General features: G+C 41.6%; 1 protein-coding gene across 5 annotated transcripts in view; it reads left to right on the forward strand.

Moving 5' to 3' along the window:
- Window positions 1-24242, forward strand: part of KLHL29 (kelch like family member 29) — a 389364-nt gene that overhangs the window by 66093 nt on the left and 299029 nt on the right. The window lies entirely within an intron of this gene.

Below are 24242 nucleotides of genomic sequence, written 5' to 3' on the forward strand. Positions count from 1 at the left end.
ATTAAAGGTTGCCTAGTTTTTCAAAAAGGAGAACTGATTTCCTCTCCTACTCAGTTCTATTACGCACATCAAAGTGGAAACGTAAATATTGACTTCATCACTGAGCGACTCCCTTAGGACTTTTTACCTTTGGGCTGTTAGGGGAAAGTGTAGCTTGGTGGATGTAGATTTGGGTTTTCTATTTTTATTCTTCCTTACAGTGTTGATCCTCTGTTGCTGCCTTCTCTTTCAGCCTGCTGCTTTACTCATTGTACCCCCTTCCTAGCTTATTTTCCCAATCTTCTTTGTGTGTTTCTCCTCACAGAGCTAAGCCTGACCCTTGATGCTGTATGACAGCAGGTCTTGGCATCCTTTGATCACATTCTGGCTTCTCCCTACCAGATATTTAGAACTTTTAGTTAATTCAGGCTGAATGTGTCTCTGAATATTGTCCAGTCTGATCTCCTGCTCAGAGCAGTGTTCCCCAGGTTGCTCCGGGCTGTACACATTTGAGCTTTGAATATCTCCAAGGATGGAGATTCCAGCATTTCTTTGGGCCCCTGTTCCTGTGTTTCACCATCTCATGAAGGATGTTTTCCTCATCTCTCATCGGAACATTCATTATTGCAGCTCCTCCTTTCTTGTATAGTTTCATAGTTTCATAGTTTCGTGCGGGTTGGAAGGGACCTTAGAGATCATCGAGTCCAGCCCCCGGAATTCGAGCCTCTGTGTAGCAGAGCGGCACTTCTACCACTTGCGCCACAGGGGGGATTCGAACTCCGGGCCCCAGTGTTGCAAGGCGGCGTCTTTAACCACTGCGCCACCGGGGCACACAGTACGGAGTATCTCTCCGTACTTTCAAGAACAGGCTCACTTTCTGCACTGTTCCATTGGGAATTGGAAACCATAGTGTGATCTCTCCCCTCATTCATGCTTTGTGCTCCAGCCACCAATACCCTTCACCTATTCTAAAGAGCTCACAAGCGCTACATGGATGTGTGGGACCAGCCCCTGGACTTGCTGACTATCTTCTTGCTATATCACAGCCCAGCAGGAGTGAAGTTTCTATTTGTGTCAAGGCCACCAAGTCCTCTTTTCTTTTTTTCTTACCTAATTTTAATCTGTTTAATCTTTCTTGCACACAACACAACAGTTGTTACTTACAGTGCTTGCTGTTTCCTCTTGATGTTCGTTACTGAACACCTCAGCATCCCCGGCACATCTGGATCATAACCTTTCTGGCAGCCTCTTCCCATAAATAGGTTTGTAGTACACCCATGAAGACTGTTTATAAAGTGTATTTCCCTGAGCAACTAGCTTACAGATTTCAGTGCAGCTTTGGTAATTTAAAAATGCTTCTTAATTCCTATCATTAGTTTGTTCATGGTAAAACAGGAAATTGTGTGTATGCTTGAGTGTGTATAAGTATGTGTAGGGAAGTTTATTTAATCTCTTTCTCTGTGCTACCAGTACAATATCATAAATAGTGTATATAATAATAGAAAAATGAAATTGTTACTTGAAGTTGAGCCTGAATTTTGAATAAGGCTTGTATTTTATATTCCTTCTTTGTTCTGGCATGTGTGTGTAACGCTGTAAAAGTGAATATACCAACAGCTGTAATTGTCTCACAGTTGTAGTAAAATCAAATGTTCTCTAAATAACTTTTTTTTAGTATCCCTCACAATGAATGCAGTGTCATTTTTCCCTGTGTTTTCATGGGGTTTATGTATTGTGAGATGTCCTTGTTCATTGCAGGGGAGTTGGACTAGATGACCTTTTATGGTCCCCTTCCAACTCAAATGATTCTGTCCCAGCCTTGCCTTGACACACTGAACAGATGGGCCTTGGGGAAGGGAGCTGTACTCCAGCAGGCTTTGCTGCCTTGTTCGTTTATAAATGGTCAACAGAAAGGATCAGGAGGACATCAGAACTTCGATGCTCAGACCATAATTATCAGTGTAGCCAAGGAGCTCAAAAACAGTTTCTTTCTTTAAATCTGCTGAGGAGGGGAAGAAAAGAAAGCATTGGGCAGGTGGAGTGGAGTACAGAGGGTTAAACATACTGAACTGGGGGAAAACATTGGAGTGGAAAATAGGTAAGAGAAAAGTAGAGAGAACAAAAATAATACATGGGAAAGTGGATGAAGATTTTAACTTGCAACGTAGCATTTTGGTTTTAATTCAGTGCAAGGTTGTCCAACTGATGAAGAAGTACTTACACTACAGCAGGTCTTATGGTGATGAGTGACAGTTTAATTCACTTTCTGTGGTGGGGAACGTCTAGCAAATCTGGCTTGATATGTTGCAGCATTGCACAGTTCAAATCAGTATAAAATGCTGAGTATAGTCTTAGCCTGAATATCAGCTTATTGTACTGTTATTGTATCAGATTATGGTATTTCTTTTGGATATTTCTGATATCATTTCTGTGATCTACTTGGAAGGGGAGGGTAAAACGACAAAACTAACAAACCAACAACTCTCTTGTCTTTATTAGATCTGATTATCACACAGTTGACACGTGTAGTTGGAAATGAGCTGCCCACTGTGTCCAGGCTCATCAAGGCTTCTGCTGTGTGTTGAGAAGTTGTTCAAAAGTGCCTTGGGTTCTTTGGGTGGACTTTGTTTTTAGAAATGAGCTGCCTGTAGGAGTAGTTTGCTTGTCTGTCTTACCCGTTTGAGGATATTCCTAGCTCAGCTGCCCCCCTTCAAGCATTTTAGCTTGCTTATTCTTCTGAAGAGGGTAGAAAGTATTTATGTGTGTTGGCCATAGCCGTATATAGCTTGACAATCACATACTGTTGCAGTCTCTGTGTTCTAACTGGGGAAGTATTTAACCTCTGTTGTTTCTGGCTCAGACTAAATTGGCTTGCACCGTATGCAGCACCTCATATGAAAATGTGGGGGAAGGAGGGGAGAGGAATCTGAAATGAAAGGAAGAAGTTGAGAGCTGTTATGACGCAGTTTTTTTAGCAACAGCGTGTCTCTCGGCACAGCAACTTGATTGCTTTTCTGAGTGTTTCTTACAAGGAACGAGGGTCAGGAGAGTATGTAAACTCAAACCAAGACCTCTAACGACCACACGCTTTTAGGTGCTTGATTGTGTTTTGCTTTTCATTCTTTGTAGCTTTAGGTGGGTTAAAGAAAAGATTGCAGTCTCTTCCATTCCCCTCTTTTCAGAAGAGAGCAAGCTGAATGAAGAAGTTGTTACTCATGGAAGTCCAGGGTCATACTTCTTGTATGAATTTCTGATAAGCTTTGGGATGAAGAAAGGAAACCTAGGAATAACCGCACTTGTATCTGTATGATATTCATCCAGTAACTTAGTTAGGGAAGTACCTCAGGAGGTCATTGTGGTCAACCTCCTGCTCAAAACAGACCAGCTGCAGAGTGGAGCAGGTTGTTCAGTGCTAATATTGTGTCCAGGCGAGTCCTGAGTATCCCTGAGGATGGAGACTCAGCAGCCTTCATGGGCAGATTGTGCTGATTGGTGAAGCACTCACTGATTTTTCCTTCTTCATATCTAATTAGATTTTCCCTTATTGCAACTCATGCCTGCTGCATCTCCTACTGATCGACCACCACATCACTGAAAGTGGGAGGTCTGAGAGATCTCTTTATAAAGAGCTCAAATAATGTTTTCTTTGTCAAGCAGCTGTGCGTAGGGAAATCTTTTTTGTGTGTATGTTTGTTTGAGTCCATTTAGCATCTATATTGGACTGTTCTTTCTAACGCAGCTCTGATTCAGCTGCTCTGTCAGGGTGCAGGGTGGAGGGAGACATAGGCAGTGTTAATGCTAACATCTCTATAGGCAGTGGTGAAAATATCTCTGTTCCTCTCTGCCTATAGACAATGTATGCCAGGTAGGCTGGAATTTACTCACAGAGCTTGGAGTCGGGTATTGTTTTTGTTCTGCCACATCCACCTTTGTGCCTAAGCTTCCGTGCCATTTAAATAGTGATTATATATTCTTATCCACAAGAGTGCTGTTAGTTCTGCAGTAACTGTTAAATGCTTTTTGCTCCTTGGGAGAAAACTGCTATAAAAAGGGTAAAAATACGTATGTTTACAGTATAAAACACACGCCCATAGTTATACGGGGATATGTTAACTCCATACTCTTAGTAGGCTGCTTTTAAACCAAATTATACTTTTGTAGTGTGTTGTGTTACCATGTAAATTAGATGCTTTTATTCACATCACCTGTTGGAAACTGAAGGAGATATACGTGAGGGTTGCTAGGGCTCCTTCATTTTTCACTTTCCAGACTGAGAAGTAGAAACAAAGCTTGAGAAACTTGTGATCCTTTTAAAAAATTAAGTCCTTTCTTAGAAGTAGTTAAATATTTTTCTGTCAGCTCTAATAATAATGAGTTTTTGATGCCAGGATGAGCGATAATTGCGAATGGCAAAAAGTCATCAGAACATTGTTGCTCAGATTGCAGATTTTATTAATCGTGAAAGAAATTACTCACCTGGAAAGGCTATTTGATAAGTGCTCATTTGCATGAAGGCTTACTTTCTATATTATTTTTTTAAAAAAATAATAATAAAAAAATATATCCCAAACTTTGTTCTCACCTTCAAAATCTTCATTGTTTCATTCCTCCCACCTGGTTTGCAGTACTGTCACCTGTGTTCCTGCTTATCAATGCCAATCTCAGTTTTATCCCCTTTTCTCACAAATGCATCTGACTACTTCTTGGATTTGTTCCAACAGCTGAGTTCCGTGCATCACTCCTGCACACGTCTTCTGCAATTAAACAAGACGTTGATCCTTAATGAATGACTTCTTAGGTAGATGTGTTCTGTCGCCCTTTGCGTGGTTCAGACCTAATGAGGTGCTGGGATTTGTGGATGTAAATTGCATTTCCATCCATTTTTCCTCGCTTTTTTTTTTTTTTTAATATTGTTTTCAATTTGGATCTTGACTTAAAGAAATTGAATGTGGTTAGTCAACGAGGCTGCCCTGTGAGCTTAAAGCAAGGCACATACTGAAGTACCTCTTTAATTGGGCTATTAGCTGGTAAATTCTGCAGCGTATGGGTACAACCTTTGCATGCTTCTGTTACAGGATTCATATACAGAGCATTCCTACAACGTGAGTATTCAGCAGTCATCTGCCTTTTATTCCTCATGCTGAAATACTGATACAGGCAGTGTTTCTGCACCTTATCCTACAGAGATCAGGTGTGTTTAAACCATCCTATTGATAATATCCTGCATGCACCCAAGGCCTTTTTGCAGGATTGTGCCTCCTCGGACCAAGCTGAACGCTGACTACTTTCCTTAATTCTGTTGCATCTACAGCTGCCATTGCTCAGGTGATAATGGGCTGCCACAAGGAAGGTAGGAGCATGGGCTCTGCCCCTGGCTGTGCCACTGGGTCTTCACATCAGCCTGCGGGATGTAGACTATGAGAGGAATAAAGCTGCTACTCCTATGGCAAAAGCAATTTCAGACCCGCAAGTAGAGAAGTACTTTGTAGAATCATATAATTGTAACGTGGCTTGGATTGAAGGAACCCCAAAGATCATCAGGTTCCAGTCCCCCTGCTGCAAGCAGAGCCACCAGCCTCCAGATCTGCTACTAGAGCAGGCTGCTGAGGGCCCCATTTAACCTGGTCTTGAACACCTCCAGGAACAGGGTGTTCACAACTTCTTTGGGCAGTTGTTCCAGCACCTCAGCACTCTGTGTGAAGAACCTCCCCTGGACATCCAATCTAAACTTCCCCTCCTTGACCAGAAAACCATTCCCTCTTGTCCCATCTACCCTTGTAAAAAGTTGATTCCTCTACTGTAATGCCCATCATGACACAGCTCTCTTAAAACTCCCAGCACCAAATTGGCATTTTCATTGCATCGTCTTTTTCAGGACCAGATTGCAGATGGCTCAGTGGCAAAACAGATTCAGCTATGGAGGATTCCTGCACTCTGCTAGTCTCTGGGCTGTAACTTTAAAATACAATTTCACAATTGTGGACTTCTGAGTCTTATTTTTCTAAACTAATATTTAAATTAAGCCCTACCAATTCTGGTCTCAAAGTTTGCTGTTTAATCTACAGCATATTTCAACACAAAATTATGCAGGCTGAAGCGAAGAGTGGTATATGGTAGTGGAGCAGATTCTTCTGTTTCATGTATATTTGAAAGCTGAGAAAGCTTCTGCTGAAGTCAGACGACACAGCCTTGTCAAATGTTCACGAACGAAAAGATGGAATTAATTTGCAGTATCTCATTTGCCATCTTGAGTTTTGTCATGAATTTCCCCTACTAGGCAGCCTGAAATGCCAAATGAAAAAGTGTTTTAGTGAGAGATAATATAATATATTAAGAAAATGTTATTGATCACAGTGTGCTTTTACTGGAAGATGACTTTTTCTGACCGGAACACAAGGGACTTTGCCTTGTTATGGTAGGAAAATATATTGTAATATGCAAACAGGATTATTGTTAAGGTCAGAGCAACTTTGTTTTTACATTCCACTTCCCCTGGAAGCAAGCTTCTCCACAGCAACGCTGTCAGCTTGGCTGGGGTAAGAACAATTTCAGTATAAAACTTTGAAGAAAGGGTTACAGGGTCTGCTTCTTGAAGCAAGGTAACGAATGCTGTTCTCCACATCTCCCAAGGTCAGGACTTTAAATTCAATAGGCATTACTGTAAGCATTTTATTTTATTTTATTTTTTTATGATGGTAGACTGGGGTCTGGTGGTTCGTAGTGTTTTTAGGTTTTTGTTGCTGCTGTTTTGTAATGGTGGTTGGTTGGAATCAATTAAAGCACGTTTTCTTGTCCCGCATGTGTTGATATGCGTATGTTACAGAAAGTTGTCAGTTTTGGTTTAGAGTGGCTTTCACACACAAGGACTATGAGGCACTTAACTTTTATGTGGGAAGATTAGCCAAGTGGAAGAGTCTGTGTTGCTCACAGACAGCTTACGTGGGTATATGAACATCATTACTCTACAAAGCGTGAGGACATAAATTTGTGATGGGCTGCCCAGTACACGCAAGTTAGAGCAAGGACGTTTTTAAACATGTTTGATTTAAGGAGGTCTTCCACTGCATAAGCAGTGGCTTGAAGCCATAGTCATCACTGCTTGTGGTGACATTGCTTTCTGCTGAAGGTCTCAAATTATACCACAAGAAATAAACGTGTCTTCATGACAATACTTCTTAAAGGCATTTCAAGCTATTTCTAATGAAATTTGCCCAAAACATACGCTGCAAAACATAACGCTTTGCCAAATCTTGTGGTGTTTTTGGTTTTTTTTTTGTGATTTAGATAATATTACTTTGAGTCACATTAATTTAGACTGGAAACACAAAGGCATTTCAGTTAAGCCACTGCAAATCCAAGAATATTGTATTTTCTTTGTTTGTTTTCCTTTTGTCCCGCTCCACTTCCAGCACATTCCTCCAGTGGTTTTCTCTGTCTTTGCTGCAATAAATCTCCACTTCAGTGAATTTGAAGATATAAACCTGACTGGAAAAATTCATCTCTGGTACAGAACCAGGTTACTAACCCACTTGAAGTTTTCCATGTGACAAAATGCTTTCTTTACTTTGACCAGTCATTTCTGGCACGGGCCAAGCAATGTTACAGAAACTCTTGCCAGAAATCTGATTTCTTTTCTTTACTGCTTTGTCTGATTTAGTCTGGACAACAATAGGTTCTTGGTATAAATCACAGGAACAGATCCCAGTTGTGGGAAAGCCCTATTTCCCTCACTCTCTTTTGCAGACTCTTCTAGCACATTGATAGCCATGTGCAGGAGAGAGACCTCTTGTGTTGTTAAAGCAAGCAGTTAATAGTAGGAATTGGAGATTGTAGTTCCTGGGTTTTAAGAGAATAAAAAGAGAGCAAAAAGCAAAACAGATTTATTTATTTTTGTCTTTCTCTGCAAGAATGTGGTACAGTTTAGTTAGCACAATAAACACGACTTCAAGTGCAAGCATAGCAAAGGTTACAGAGCAGTATCACTAGATTTCCTGCATTAGTAAACTCATCATCATTCCTTCAAAGGATGTTTGGAAATATACAAAAGAAAACCTTCTGGTTTTCCTCCTGTGCTTAAAGAGAAGGCAAGTTGCTACCATCACTTCAGTTTCAACCCCCACAGGACCTTGCTGCAAGGCAACTTGGCTCCTAGGCTCAAGTCAGTGAGCTCCGGTGTGTGCCCTATGGGAGCTGCTCTCCTAAAGATGCTTCATGTTGCCACATATTTTGCTACTATTTGGCAGGAAAGCGATGCCTGGTGTTTGTAAATCTGAGGCTTCCCTGGATGTGCCAAAGCTCACCCTGCTCACAAAGCATCTCTTGTGCAGGATGAGGTCTCCAAAATGCAGCGATGTTGGGCACAGCTGGTGCCGTGTCCTCATCAGACATCCTCAATAGGACTAGGTAGGGTTACAGCACGTGTCCTGAACTGCACAGCAACACATCTGTTCGGCATTTCCTCCCAACCTTTTGCAACTGGCTCTCCAGAACCCTGCTTAAAATATCACTAGAATCAGCTAAATGGTGCTAGCCCCGTGGATGAACTTTACTACTTGGTTTGATGTGCCTGAAAAGATGAATTATTTAAGCATAAATCCATTTAGTTTTCATGTTCCCTATCCTCCTGAACTGAGAGATGAGGGAAAGAGAAGTGAAAAAAAGAAACCCCGTGGGAGAACAGTTTCTGCTGCTTAAATCAGAGCCGAGTTGTTTTATTTGGTTTTAGAATCGTTCTTGGTGGGTACTGTGAACAGGGGAAGGTACCTGCAACTGTTACTGTGTTCTGTGCTGAATGTGGGAATACAGCAGGAAGCAGAAAAGACAACAGTCCATAAAATCTCTGTGTGTTTGTAGAGGAATTTGACTTAATGACACCAAAGATCTCTTTGCCTATGCACCTAATTGTAATGCGGTGAAGAACATGTACTGGTAAGCAGAGATATTGAGCTAAAACACGTAGACGGTGTTTACAGCGGCACAAAGCTGCAGTTCTTGCAAGAGCGAAAAAATGCCTTCCCGATTATTTTGTGTTGTTACACCTCATAGAAGTTTTTTAAAAGCATTCTGCACTGATGGATTGAAAGATGCAGAATACCTCATCTCTGCCGGCGATGGAGGCGTAGGAAGAGACCCTGGGCAGATGGGAATGGCTCCTTGCTCAGCCGTGAGCCTGCTTGTGAGCTGCCATACGTCTCCGTGAAAGGCAAAGCCGCACAGGCTGGATTTGAATAATGGAGTTGCCATTAATGTCTAACACAAAAAGATGATTGGTTCTAGGCGTGATTTATGGGAAGCAAGAAGTGGTGAAGTATACGGTACACAAGGGGATATTTATGCTGCTAATGCTTAAAACACAGCCAAATGCACTGCGTGCTGCAGCCATTTCAAATGGCAAAAACAAAGGTGTGAGTATAGCAGTAAATCCAGTTATTCTCTGATATTAGAGTGTCCCCAAATCAGGATCTGGCTGCTCAGTCTCTTCAACACGCAGAGCAAGGCTGATAAGCTACTATTTAGTTACTGCCTGTTACAGGATTATCAGCTTTGAATCAAAGGGAATAATTCCAAATGTGTTAGGATTTAGGATACATTGTTTCGTCTTCATCAGTTTCTAATGCAAGAATTGTTTTCTTCCAATTTACGTGTAAATAGGCTTCCAAAATCTGTTGCTGAGAACTGAGATTTTGTCAGATTATTTTGTTGGGGTTTTTTTCTCCATCAAATGACTCCTGTTTTGCTAATAACTGTCACGCTGCACCTCCACTCGGCGTTTCCTTCATCCATCCGCCTGCAGGAGCTAACAGGAGCTCTCAGAGGTGTAGCACTTGGCTGCTTTGCAAACTGGGTGCTCCGAAGGTACTCGGCTGTGCATTTAGATTTTTTGAAACGTTAAAGCAATTACATTTGATTTCTAGAAGAGTAATTCATTGTCAGTTCAAACTAGATGAATTTCTCACAAGCACGGAACGCTTCCCGTAGGTTCGTGAGCCCAACAGATACACCGCATTCATCATTCTGCAGTGTTTTATTTTAAAGCACATGAGCTGCGTCTTTAGTCTCTCTCTGTTTTTTTTAAACATGCAAAATATTAGTGTGATTCTCATGGTAAATAACACCTTCTGCTCCATTTACACATATCTACCCTTCCCCATGTTACCTCAGAAAAACACTGGGAGTGAGGTACTGGAGAGCCCTCATTATGGGGCTGGTTAATAGCTCCCATTATCTAATGTTGCTAGCGGTGATTGCTTCTGGCTGGTTTATTTCTGAGGCAGAAAGATGTTATTAAATAAAGAGCATTTGGTGAGCTTGAGATCAATTCTGTCTGATGCAGCAGGTTTGCCTCTATTCCCTAACATAGAGTTTCTACACCAAGCTCCGTATTTGGAGCAGTTTGTTTCTCTCAACCTACTGTTTGGAGAAGACAAGAGGTACAAAAACCAACCTCGTTGGTTCCTAAACCTCTCCAAGCAGAGCATGTATTAGCTAATCTTAACTCACTAAACAGCTTGGCATTTTGAAAGAAATTGTTTGTTATTAAGGAAATGCAGATGAATACCTGTCTGTGTGTGCTTTGTAGACTTGAACCAACAAGATTGGTGTATCCAAATTATAGGGGCTTTGTCTGGCATGAATGAGATGCTACTTACGTTTTCAGGTAGAAAGAAATCAACAGCTATTAATTTGGCAGAATTATTTATTCCTTACTGATGATATTTTCAGCGTATCTAATCAGTGCACTCATGAATAGAAATGAAACAATTTAAATAGAGGCACTGTACATTGTATGATCTTGTTTTCTCAAACTGTTCCATAATGCAGTGAATAAATTTGTCTGTTCTTCTGAAAAGACTTCTGCAGGAATCGTACACAGTGCTTTCACCTCTATTATTTAATATGAGTGTTTTATAACTCTTGCAAGATGGTGATTTCTGCTTCTGCTACAGGCATCTGGAAGAAATACGCGTTTGAGGGGAACAGAAGGAAAGTAGAATCTTATGGATTCTGAAAATCCAGACATGCTCCGGGAGCACTTGGCTGAAAGGAGTGTGAGATGAACGTGATGAAACAGTCTTATCTCAGGCTATTCCCTAACCACCTGAACAGCAACGTTCAGATTTATAGAAGGTAAATTAATGAGTGAAAAAAAGTTGGTTTGAGTCAGCATTTGAACTCAGGATGCCTGGTAGTCTTGGAGCCATAGAATGGCTTAAATTAGAAGGGACCTTAAAGATTCACGGAATCACAAGGTTGGAAAGGACCTACAAGATCATCTAGTCCAACTGTCCTCCCATTACCGTTGCTACCACAAGCCACTAAACCATATCTCATAGCTCCTCATCCAGATGCCTCTTGAACACTGCCAGGGACAGCGACTCCACCGCCTCCCTGGGCAGCGATTCCAGTGCTTGACCACTCTCTGAAAGAAAAAGTTCCTTCTTATGTCCAGTCTAAACCTCTTCTGATACAACTTGTGGCCATTTCCTTGGGTTCTGTTTGTTGCCTGGGAGAAGAGGCCAAGCCCCTTCTCATCACAACCTCCCTTCAGGAAGTTGTAGAGTGCAATGAAGTCTCCCCTGAGCCTCCTCTTCTCCACAAAAAGCACAAAAAAACATCCAAAATTCAAATCTGGGCTTTAAAGGATACTTATGTTGAAGTTTTAGGAAGCTGGATTTTTTATTATTACTTTATCCTTCTGGGGGCAGGGGATTTCTCTTACTCCAATTTGAATATCTTATATGGGGATGTTAACTTGTCCTTGATAAGTAGCAATATAAATAGATCATGCAGGTAAATCTAAAACAGCTGGGAGCCAGGAAATGAAGGTGGCACTTTATTCTTCCCATTGGAAGGATGCAGATACTGGATGCCATCATGATTTGTGTTACAGTATCTTTCAGAAGCTGCGACTCCACTGTCTTCAGGCAGGTTTTCGGTAAGCGAAATCTCTCTCCCAAAGCCCACTGTTTTAATAGGTTTTAGTAGTGTAGTTAATTCCTAAGTCTCAGAATACAAATGCTTGCTTCTCCTCACTAAAACCCTCCTAGATCCTTCACAGTAAGCCATGGCATAAGTTTTTCATTTCCAATCATAAATCTCTAATCCTTGGGAATGGGTTCTGGACAGTGAAAGTGAAACTGCCTGCTGCCTTTATGATCTATCAACCCCCCACCCCCTTTCTTTTTTAATTCCTTTTTTTTTTTTTTTCAATGTGAGGAATTTTAATCTCACAGTGAATTTCAACACCAACATGCTCTTAAAGACCTTCAAGCAACCCCCACCCCCTTAATCTTTTTACATTTTTTGTGATTAGCAGAGCTTTTTAATCCTAACACCAGACCCAACACCAACTGTTAACTGCGCTTGGTGTTTTACAGCTACCTCTAAATCCTTCTAGCAGTCCGAGACCAGCATTATATTTATCACTCTGAAACTACCAGCTGTAAGATGTTGTGGCACTTCCCGAGTAGGTTTCTTTTTCCCACTTTCTCTTTCCTTGTTGTGGATTGATAAATGCAGCGATCAGTGTTAGGTTTTTTATATGACGACTTCCAGAAGAGTGTGTAAATAAATGCTTTCCCCCATCACGTCTTTTTCTGTTCCTTGCCTTTATCCCTAACCAGAAGAAAAGAACTCCTTCTACCCATGTTTGTGATTAGTAGCACAGAGCGTAGGTGGAATATGTTCCAGTGGCTCTTTTTCCCCCTCCCTCTCCTTCCCCTTACACCTATTAATGTATGTGAGTAAGCTAATGCTATTAGGTTCTGCAGGCTGGTTGGTACACAGGGAAAAGACACCACAGCCATCAAAGCCTTGCAGTGCCCCAAACCCTCTTTCCATTCTGCCAAAGGTTCCATATGTTTGTCCAGATCTTATATCCAGCTGCTTAGAGAAGAAAGACTAAAGAAATTCCTGTTATATACTTAGTGTGTTTTTCCCCACCTGGAAAGTTGCGTGGGTGTTTACAGTCTCTGCAAAGAACTGCTCTGAATTAGCATTAGGGAAGGGGGAAAGGGAGAACTGAAGAATTGCAAACTCCGCTTCTCTTTTGTTGTTGCTGCTTGATTTCTACTTGTTTATTTCTTCCCCCTAGGGAGGAGCAGGGAAGGCTTTGGCCAGAAGCATTCAGTCCCCCCATATGACCCTCTTTTGTTTAAATCCTAAAATCATTTTTTAAGGCTGATGGAAAAGAAATGGAGGAGTTAGGCAGAGACAGAATAAAAAATAACACTTCTCCATAATTACAGTAGGTAATAGGAAACTCTGTCTTCTGCTGCTAATGTCTTTCCACAGTATTTTTCTCAGCTGTGTTTTTCTTTCCCCAACCAAAACAGCTGCATTTATTACTGGCAGTGGAAGCTTCAGGAAGACTCAGATTTTAAAGCAAGGTAGGAAGGTTTTATATGTGTATGTACATGTAGATCTGTGTATGTACGTCTAGACCGATGGCCTTCACTGTGTGAAAATTCCTTTTCTATAGTCTTCTGGGTCTGCAAGTTCAACTATTTTCCTCTGTCAATTGGAGTAGTAAAAGAAGGTACTTCTTCCTGTGCTCCCAGCCTTGCTGAACCTCTACGGCAGCCTTGTATAGACCTCTGTGGTCTTAGAGTATGAAGACCATATCAGCTTTGGCAAGAATGCTGCTTTTGTGCTTAAAACAAGAGCAAAAATGCAAAGTTGCACGTTGTTTAAAGTTGCAAAATGGAACCCTGCCCTCCCCTTGTGAGACTGCCATGCCTCCATTCACACCTTTGAGTTCGTTCTTCTAATTACCTCCAAAACTTTGCCAAGGGGGCAAAAATCATAGGAACTGTGCAAGGCAGAAGTAGGCTTCATGGTGAAGTGGCTGCGGAGGGCAGCTGGTGTGCTGGTTGGTCTTCTGAGCTTCAAAGGTTCATGGATGTGGAAGGAGGGGATGAAGGAAGAGCTGCTGTGGGAGCTGGCAGTGTTCATCCCAGGTCTGAAGTTATACATCTGGAAGCCTTGATGCACGTGCAGAGGCTGAAGAGAGGGAAGCCCTGAATTTTAGCATCTTAATGACTATATTGCCATTTTCAGTGGTACGCTGGAAGGGTTTATAGGAAAGGGCTGTGATTGAGGTGACCAACAGACAGGAACTGTGGGAGGCAGGTAAATAAAGAGCTGAGGATAATGTTGATGCCTTGGATGAAAACATAAAAATCTGGAGTGATGTCTTCAAACTGACTGCAGTGTTAGCGACTGCAACGGGAACTTCTGAACTTGAGTGCTGCAGTTGTTTTATGCTGCTTACTTCCCCTTCTCTGGCTACGTTTCTTAAAGAGATGTTTCTTGAACCCTGCCTTGAATCTCTGAAGTGCTTTGTAACTGTTCCCTCTCCAGGCAGTGCTCCGCACAGCTGTTTCTTGCACAGCGTCCTACCTACATGCAGTATAGAAAATCACTCTAGATTATAAAGATAAAAAGGAAAACATATTTATCAGGCGTTTGTCGACTTCAGCAAAGAGGGAATATGTGTTTCTTTGAAGTCTTGCAGCTAAAAATCACGCTGAGAGTTGATTAATGTAAAAAGTTAGATCCTCCGTCACCTCTTCCTTTTCGTTCCAGTGCTGAGTTCCAATCACAGAACATGTGTGGTGGGTGGCCAGCGATCCCATTATCGTGTTCCTCCTTCAGTGGAGCTTCTACAATCTTTTTTCTTTTCCTTCCCCTGGGATGTATTGTAAAAATCAATATTCCGGCTGATGGGAAGGAAGGAGTGGTGTGCAGGTTGATACCCAGGGATCTGCAATCTGTTAGGTGTGAGATTGCTTTCTCTCTGCAACGGTTACAATCTTGATCCTATATAGTGCCTGCAAATTTTGGTTTTATATATGTAAGACATGCGCGTTTTACGATAAGTTTCAAAGGGATGGAATTGATCAAGGCTGCTATCACAAATAGTAGATGCTCAGTCCCTAAAAATTGCTTGTATAAATAAGCAGTTTTCCAGAAGGTGACAGTCTTAATCCCTTGCATCAAATTTTATTCATTCTTCCAGTGCTATAAATGTAATTTCCTCAATAGTTTTGAAGCTTGGAAAGTGTCAGCCTTCAGGATGCTCTGTGCTTTAGAAATCTCTTCACCTCCCTTAAAATAGCAGAAGCAGTGACCAGTGAAGCTGAAAGGGAAGAAGATGATGATTAAAAACTTAATATAAATATGTGGAAAACAGGGAGAATCTCGAGTTTAGAGGAAGAATAAGAAATATTAATACTGATGTAGCCCTGACAGCTGTTTACGAGGATGGATAGTGATAGGACAAGGAGGAATGGTCTTAAACTGAGACATGGGAGTTTTAGGTTGGATATTAGGAGGAAGTTTTTCACTCATAGGATGGTGACGCACTGGAACAGGTTGCCCAAGGAGGCTGTGGATGCCCCCTCACTGCAGGCATTCAAGGCCAGGCTGGATGTGGCTCTGGGCAGCCTGGTCTGCTGGCTGGAGACCCTGCACATAGCAGGGGCTTGAAACTGGATAATCTTTGTGGTCCTTTTCAACCCAGGCTATTCTGTGATTCTGTGATAAATCCCAGCTGGGTAGCAGTCGTTTTCTGTCATTATGGACGTAGTGATCTTTAAGTGAAAGATTTATTTTCTTATCAGTCCCATAAGTGATACGTTGTTGCCTTCTCAGGTGTTGGACTGCAGAAATGAGGTGCCTTTGAATGTCAAAACTGTGGATGCTGTGAGCAGGGCAGTGGATAGATATGCAAAGCATGTTTTTAACTGCTTGAAACCCAGGAACGCGCTGTACCTGACCACAGCCTATTTCAAGGTCTGTCAACTTTGAGGATTCAGCGAGCTGCCCGTGTCTCTTTCTGAACATGCCTATGAAAATAATTGTGAATGATTAATTTTAATTACTGCTGGCTCAGGGCAGATCCTTGGCTACGAGGATGGTTTTTTATTACAACATGTTGAAGGGTTTGTTTGGGCTGGAAAACTTTGAAACTTCACAAGTATGAACGATGACCTCAGGAATATATATACTTACTTACTTAAGAGCAGTGCAGAAACTGCCTCTGGGGTATGTGTGTGTAGAAATGCAGAAAGCACTTGAAATTGGTGGTAGGTGGTGGAGGAATGGCTGGAGGTGAAGACAACCCATGGCTGCTTCTGTTACTTTATAGTCACTCTTCTACTTCCATGTTCTTCTAAACTGGAAGCGAGAAGAGAGGATGGCCATACCAGTCTACAAGGACCGTATTTCTATTTTAGCTTTCAAATATGTTGCTTCTACCTTATATGGCCACAATCAGAGTAGTTGTCCTCCAGAGCAATCATATTAGACTTGCACATGTACATCCTGTAAAATCTAACCCATGGGTAGTGGAGTCTTACCTCTTTCAGAGATGCAGCTGAGGCAGACTGATGAAATCTGACTGGATACCTAACTTCCCATAATCTGGGACGTGCCTCAAAGGCTGTTGGAAAAAGAATAGATCTGAACCTCGTTTCACCTTCAGTGACTGGTTTTCTAGTTACTGGAACAGCTTTCCTCTCCAATACTGAACCTGAGCATTGCGATTCCAGTTCAGCAAGTCTATTTATTTGTGAGGCTGCAGTGTGTATGTAGATGTGAAGATACCTAGGACACACAAGGAAGTCCTTTGGCTGAGTCATTAGCCTCGAACTCTGAAATCCACGGGTGAAACCATGTGCTTGACTTCACTTGTAGCTTTGCCAGTAGCTTGCTTTTCTGACCTTGCTCAAATCACTTAACCTTTTTTTTTTTTCTGATGTTTTTATTTTTCTATTAAAAAACATTCATCTGCTGGGCAGAGACTGGATTTGTTTATTCTGTTTATGTTCTTGCTTAGTACTAAAAAGCATTCAGTTATGGCTACGTGGAATTAGAATAAAATCTATAAGCAGAAATAGAATTTGTTAAAAAAATCCCTAATCAGAAGTGTCTGCTCATGGAAATATTTGTTTTCAGCCAATGAAATTCAGTTCAGACTTTATACCGTACAGGCGTGCAGTTCAGCAGCACTGGTTTATGTTCCTTAAGAGTCTTGAGGAATATTCCTAATCCAAAAGTGGCTTTCAGGAAGGTTTCCATAGAAGTCTTGCTGCTTCTGTCTTGAGAGCAGAGCTCTGTAGTCAGCTGAACTTCAAGCCTGAGCTGTTCCCTATACTCCTTAAAACCCTCTCATTTCATTCTACTTAGCTATTTCTATAATCCTTACCAGCCGGGGATGACATTGTCCTTTCAGATGGAGGCAAGCATTACGTTTTCCCAAGACAATTTATGGTGGCATCAGGAATGGAGCCCGGACTGCCTGAGCTCCAGCCTGGTGTTTGGTGGTAAAATAATGCCATCTCCATTACCCAGGCGATGACTAAGCTGTCCTTGTAACATACTGTGATGGTATATTTTCCTGCTTAAATGGACATGTTCACAGAATTGATTACTAAAAGTTGGCAGGCTGGACGGCCTGCAGCCGTGGTTGGAAGATGCCAAATTTGTTGATGGTTAGCAAAGTGGAGCTCTTTTATCTTCTTCCTTTAGATGTGCCTTCAGTTAAGAGATAAGATGCGCTTATTATAGCAGTCTGTTGTAGTTGTCTACACAGATTTCCTTTTGCCGAGATAATAATCGTCTGGACCATCTTCCCATTAAATTAGCCCAAACAATAAGCCTTGTGAAAACCGCACTGGGACCAACACAACTGATCTATTATTTGGGGGTGTGTTTGCTTTGTAGACTGATGGACTGATGGGGAGGGAGAATTGCTGGACTTGTTCCCCTCCCCCCACACACACACTTAATTATTTGACTGAATTCTTAAAATTGGCAATTTGAATGTGAGCAGGCTCTTGAATAGACTGCATGTTTTTGCTGTTTCCGAGTGGAATGAGAACATGAAAAACGTACCTCCTGAAAATTATTTTTTTTTTCTTTGCTTCTCTGTCTTTGTTTTATCATCTTTTCCTCCCAGTATTTATACAGTGAATAACATTAGTTGTTAGTACTACAATTGCTCAGGTCACAAGTGGTCAGAAAGAAATCTTCTGTTAACTGCAGTTTCTTTTCTTTTGATTGTCTTTAACTTTTCCTAGCTCGTGTATGTTCCTTCTTCACAGATGAGTACAAATTCTCCTTTCTCTCCACCAGTAACTACCTACCTATCCCCGCATTTATTACTGCGCTTTTATTTGTTTTATGCTTTCTTTTTTATATTCCCTTCCTTTTTTTTTTTTTTTCCATTCTATACAGTTAAAACACAGTAAAAAGTGCTTACAGAACATGAGATAAGACACGAAGCAAATCGCAGAAGAGAAAAAAGTCACACACAGTGTCAGGGTATGTAATTGCTTTTTGCCTTTCTTCAGGCTTTCCTGGTGTAATGCGGCTTGTTGAATGACCTGTGGTTATGCAAGCATATATATATATATATATATATCTTTCTAGTCTCCTTTATAGAGTAAAATTTAAGTAAACTGTTTCTTCTGAAACATAAATGAAAAAGGTGTATTGTGCTGTTAACAGCCACGTTTGCTGTGAGAAAAGGTGAGCGATACCAGGAATGGGAATTAACCATTGTGGGGAAGGGGTGCAAGCTGCTGTAATTGTAGGGACATTGCAGTGTTTTCTATTTAGACGTGTCTCATTTTGTGCCATTTCTTGATGTATGATGAACACCAGGGATGCAAGATATCCTGAAACCTCCTTTGAAGCTGCTCCTGCTACCCACTGCCTCTTGGGGCAGGGTGGGGAATTGATCTGTGGCCTTCATTTGACATTGTACAGGGGGAGTATTTGTTCCCACACAGCTTAAGCAGCATTGCAGGTACCAAGAATCCCTTCTAAGCTGTCAAGAAAACTGTAAGCAGAATTTCTAAACAGTTTACCAGCCTCTTTGTCAGGAGATGACGTTGATGAGGAGAGATCTCATCTCATGAGTGTACCGTGCTATAGCCCAGTAGCTACCAGTTTGTTTTAATACATATGCATTTTGTTATGTAGAACATAGGCCACAGAGCAGCATGAGTTATCTCAGCTGACTTTGCAAAGTAAGACTGCATTCTCTATATCAGTGAGTTGGTAATGAGACCATTTACTCACACTTTAGCCAGATATCAAAAAACAGCAATGTAATTTCAGCACAGAAACCACCAGAAGGGATGGCTGTTAATTGTATTTGGGTATCCCAACCCAGGACAGAAGTGTTTTAAAGAAAATGTTAGCCAAGTAGTGTGGTACCCATCCAAAATTACTCCTGTGGGTTCCTTGCAGGTGATGGTATTTTCCCTTCTTCACCAGGATGACATCTCTCAAAGCTACAGTGCTGGTCTCCAGTTGGTCATTCATGGAAATGAGAAAGTAAAAGAAAGCTAGAATATCCCGCTTATCTGAAAACCATGCACTCAGTGTTAGCTGTATGCCAGTGCCAGGGCTGTGCACTGGAAATGTTTGCTTGTTGCATAAAAATGTAGAGGACAGCTTGACTTTGCATCTTGGCATTTGAGTATGGTGTCAAAGACTCTTCCAGTTCATAGTGCCACTGCATTCCTTCCAAGCTAAATTCTCAGGTCATTCACACAATGGGCACCCAGTGCTGAGTAGCAGGAAGCAGCAGCGCTGTGTTGTTGGCAACTGGTCCTTCCCACATCTGCCAGTCTTCTCCATCATCCAAAACCATCCCTAAAGTGACAAATGGATTAACAAATGGCTGCACGTTTCTTGGAAAAAAACACAGTGCTGTGTGTGTGTGGGGGGAAGAAACAACCAGCAAACTCCTAAAACACATAAATGAAGTAGAGAATCTGTATCATTTTTATCAAGACTCAAGATTTCCAATTGGCCTTACTTCGAATTATTCACGTTTCTCCTCTTGCTGAAGGATTTTGCAAGTTACCAGGTTCACATCAAGATGCTGTGTTCATATCAGCAGGAAAATTAAGCAATTTTATTTGGTGCAGTTCCCTTCCATCTCTTTCTTCTGTTGTGCTTTTTTTTTTTTTATTAATTAATCTGCAAGAGTCCAGCTACAGCAGATGATTCGTTGCTTGTCAGGTCAGGTGAAGGTAGTTCAGTGCACAAGGCACTTTAACAACGTGGAAAAGCTTCTTCACTAATTGGATTGCGGCACATGTGTTACTGCCCACTCTAACTCAACAGAATCTCTTTAATCTGATTGCCTCACTGTTATTTTACACTTAGAATTTGTGACATTCAACCTCTTTGTGAGAAATAAATATTATTTAATTATCCCAGGCTCACAGAATCGCTGAGGTTGGAAGGCACCTCTGGAGAATGTCTCAACCGACCCCTGCTCAGAGCAGGCTGCCCTCAGCCTCTGTGCTGCCTGATACTCGGACCGCATAGCAGCTGGGAAAAGCCAGAACTCAGCACTCTTAATGGGAGAGTGCTATTTAAGGTTAAGAAAACAACACACCTTAGTTATTTACGAGTAGCAGGTTTAAATTCTGGTGTCTGCACTCATCCTCCTGCTGAGCTTAATGGAAATGTGCGTGTATTCCTCTGACCTAGGACACCATTTAGTCACTGCCTTTGTATAACTATAAATGTAAAGCTGTCTTGATTGTAATAGAACTATTTATTTTGCCTTTTTTTTTTTTTTCTCCTTTTCTCATCTCCGATTCCCTTTTGTACCCTGAAGAGAATTAAATTTCCTACCTGTAAACTCTCTGCTGCTGCAGCAAGTTGGAAGACAGGATGCTAAATGCTTTTGTTGGTAGTTATTGAGAATGCCTACATTGTACTCACAGGAGTAACTGCAGTTTCATGCAAATATACTCAATCTAGCTTGGTATATGCAAATACACCAAATCAGCCAATTCAAGTGCCAGTAATAATCCAGCCACACTCTGATGGGGTTTGTAATAAACCTGCATACTTGCTACTGCTTGATCTAGTTTATGGTGCTTGTATGTACATTGCAACCATATGACCATCTCCTTTACTCCTGCGTTCGTGTTTGTGGGTGTTTTTTAATTGTTTATTCTTAGTGCAGGGAAAAAGCCCTTTCTTAATACTTGCACTCCAAGAGCCCTTTACTGTGAGGAACTTGGTGGTGTGATCAGACAGGAGTAGTGGTGACTTTGTTCACGTAGGAAGGCAGCCACTTCTGGCATGGATCTCATGGTCCCTTTGCAAACAATGATTGCCTTTGAAGATAGCACTGTCCTTTATTTTAACCAGTCTGATGTCAAAAGCTTTACACATGTGGGAAGTTTCATCAAACCCATTATCATCATGTGAAGGGAATGAGAAAGAACAGGTAACCACATTGGAATTACACAGGAATTAAACTCCAGAGGAAAGTTGACTTACATTGCAAGGCGATGTTTGGTTTTATCCTTCCAGTGCCAGAATGTGCTTTTCAGCAGTCTGATAGCTCTGCACTTGGGAGGTTGTTTCTATATTGTCTTACTAAAGAGACAGCACTACAGAATGCCATGAGAAGCATGGCAGTTTGTGTTCCCTATAAACTGCTTGGTGTGCGGGATTTGACAACCACACAGAGTGCGGTAGCGTTAGGGCAGGCTGGGATCTTTTCACGTACAAAGACTTGTCGCCATCATTCTAATTAACGTTCCTCTTGTAAGTAACTGTACAGCACTGCCTCTTGTCTAGTGCAAAAATCCCAGCTCACGTGTGGTTCATTGTTCTGACGGCTGGCTTTCCATTTGCAGCGAGGAGAATAGTGAAGAGCTACTGTCTAGACCTACTTGCAGAACTATTATGGCGAAAAGAATAATCTTACAGGAGAAGTTCCTATTTCCAGGACCTATTTGTACATTCTGACTCCTCTCTGTATAATAGGATTACACATTTCTTATCGCAACTGCAAACTGGATGTGTGCCAGCCATAAACTGTGCACAGTGTAACAATACGATTGCAGGCAATTTTTTCTTTCCTACCTTCTTCTTTCTCTCCATTCCTTCTTATTCTGGGCGAAGGGGAAAAAATATCATATGTGACACTGTGGAATGAATCACAGAGCATCATTTAAAACATTACTGTAGCCCATGGAAGCAAAACCACTTGACCAATGGAAACTAATTACAGACAAGAAGCGTGCCTTAGAAGAAAAAGATACTGATGTTTGAAGTGTTTCCTTAATGCACATGTTTGAATTTGGGGAGGAAGAATTAAGATTCTGTTGCTTGGAGGGAATCTTCCTATTCACATGGTAAATGTGGGGTTGACGGCGGTAGCTGAATGATTATGGACAGATACGCGATGCAGTGTGTTACTGTTTTATTTAACATGTGGGTTTGATTTACATAGTACTGTTGCAGTAATTCTGTCTGCAGTGTACTGGGCTGTAATATATAAACCAGGTGAAATAATTTTGGTCTGAGGTAACTGAAAGATAAATAAATGCTGCGGGGGGAAAGCTAAGCATGTCCTGTGCTAGATACCTTGAAACAGATTAAATATAGGGGGGGGGAAATATAGCCCGCCCTAAAAACAAAACCATAAAACCCCCAAAATCCCAACAAACAGTCATAGAATGGACACAGCAGGCCATACCACATAATATACATAAGCAATCAGAAGTGAAATTCTTTTACAGCTCATACGGTTAAATGTAGATGTAGCCATCTGCTGGGAATTGTGTGCTTTCCTGGAGTCTGGCCAGGTGTCAGTGCAGTTTGGCAAGGAGAAGGTGACCCAGGTTGCCGTTTGTCAGCACCCACTTTGGCTGCAGTTATTAGGAGATTTCTAAGCTTTCAGCTGGGAAAGTGTGCAGCATGTCTGCTGCAGGGAGCTGCAGCCGCTGGTTTGCAGGGTCGGCCTCTGTTGAACATGGGCTGAGCTGTGAGCAAACGCGGCAACCTCAGTGGCATTTGGGATCTGCTCTGTGTCTTGTGGCTGCAAAAATAAAAATGCCCGTGTCATTGCTGAAGTATGTTCACCCAGTGTAGAGGTGAGACAGTCATCTATTTCTTGCTGTTTGGATGAGCTTGCAGCTTACAGGCGAGGGAATAGTTTTAAGTAGGTTTGTTCCTCTGTCCTGGTTTTGGAAAGACAAAACGTTAAAGATGGCTTCTGGGTTACATCAGCTGAGGTCTTGTTTGTCCTCAGTCCCCCTTACAATGCATCTTTCCTTCCCTGAAACACATGCAAACGTGAGAAACAGAGGTGTAGAACTGCTCAGCCCGTTGAATCAAATAGCAGGCTGGGCTTTTTTCCCTTTGCTCAAGGAAACCAGGCTAAACACGCTGTTCACTGAGTAAGTGCATCTGCTTTTGATGTCTTGCTGAAGAAAGCCCGCTTTTGTTGTTGTTGCTGCAAAAAAAAAAATATATATATATATGTATAGTATTTCAAACTGAATGTTGCTGGCCATTTGCAGGAGGGTCTAAGAGGTTTAATCAGAATAGAAATTCCTCTCTAGATGCATCAGACAGAAAGATGTGCTGTGTTCTCGCACATTGAAGCTATGGTCAGCGCGAGCATCGCTCCTCGAGCAGGCGTAGGTGGCTTGGCTGGGACAGCTGCTGCTGTGTGCTTGGCAATGAGTTTTTATTAACTCAGTGGTGGAAAAAATACTTGTCAGGTGGAACTGTATTAGTCACTGTGATGAGGAGGGGTTTGGGGAAGGGTGTGGAGGAAGGCTAACACAGCACCAACAAAGTCTTGGTGGGGGTTATTGAGGCTCACTAGGCTGCTTCTCCCACTCCAAACACTCACTCTCTTTTGCTATAAGTGAGCTTTCTGTAGCAACTCTGTTGTTGAAATTCTAGTCACACGTACATAAGATTTCTCTAAACGTCTAATGTGCTGGGCCCCAATTAAGTGTGCTGTTGGGTTCTGTACACTAAATATGGTTATTCCAGTAATTGATTTTAAAGGTATAGGTGTGAGATGGATTGATATATTTAGTCTGCAGATTGTATGTAAAAACTGGTGAAAGTCGCCTGCATTTATTTCAGTATTCAAACAGCACTTCATTCATTTATCTTTAGAGCATGGGAAATGAGTGTTTAAAAAACCCTACCACCAACAGAAGACATCTAACACAAAACTATATTGGGAATGTAATGTAGTCGTTGGGAAATTAAAAGTTCCTGCAATAAATGCAACTCTGTCATATTACAGGTATTCTGCAACATAAATTTCTCAGCCTTTACAATGGAATTCTGCATACGTGCAAGATGGTTGATGTACAGCGGTTATGAGAATTACAGCCTTGTTTTTCCTAGCTAGTTCATTTAAATTCTCAGCCTTAATGTTCTGTTAACCTTCCATTTTCTTGCTAATC

This window comes from Coturnix japonica, chromosome 3, assembly GCF_001577835.2.
Source record: "Coturnix japonica isolate 7356 chromosome 3, Coturnix japonica 2.1, whole genome shotgun sequence".
In the NCBI taxonomy this organism is placed as follows: domain Eukaryota; kingdom Metazoa; phylum Chordata; class Aves; order Galliformes; family Phasianidae; genus Coturnix; species Coturnix japonica.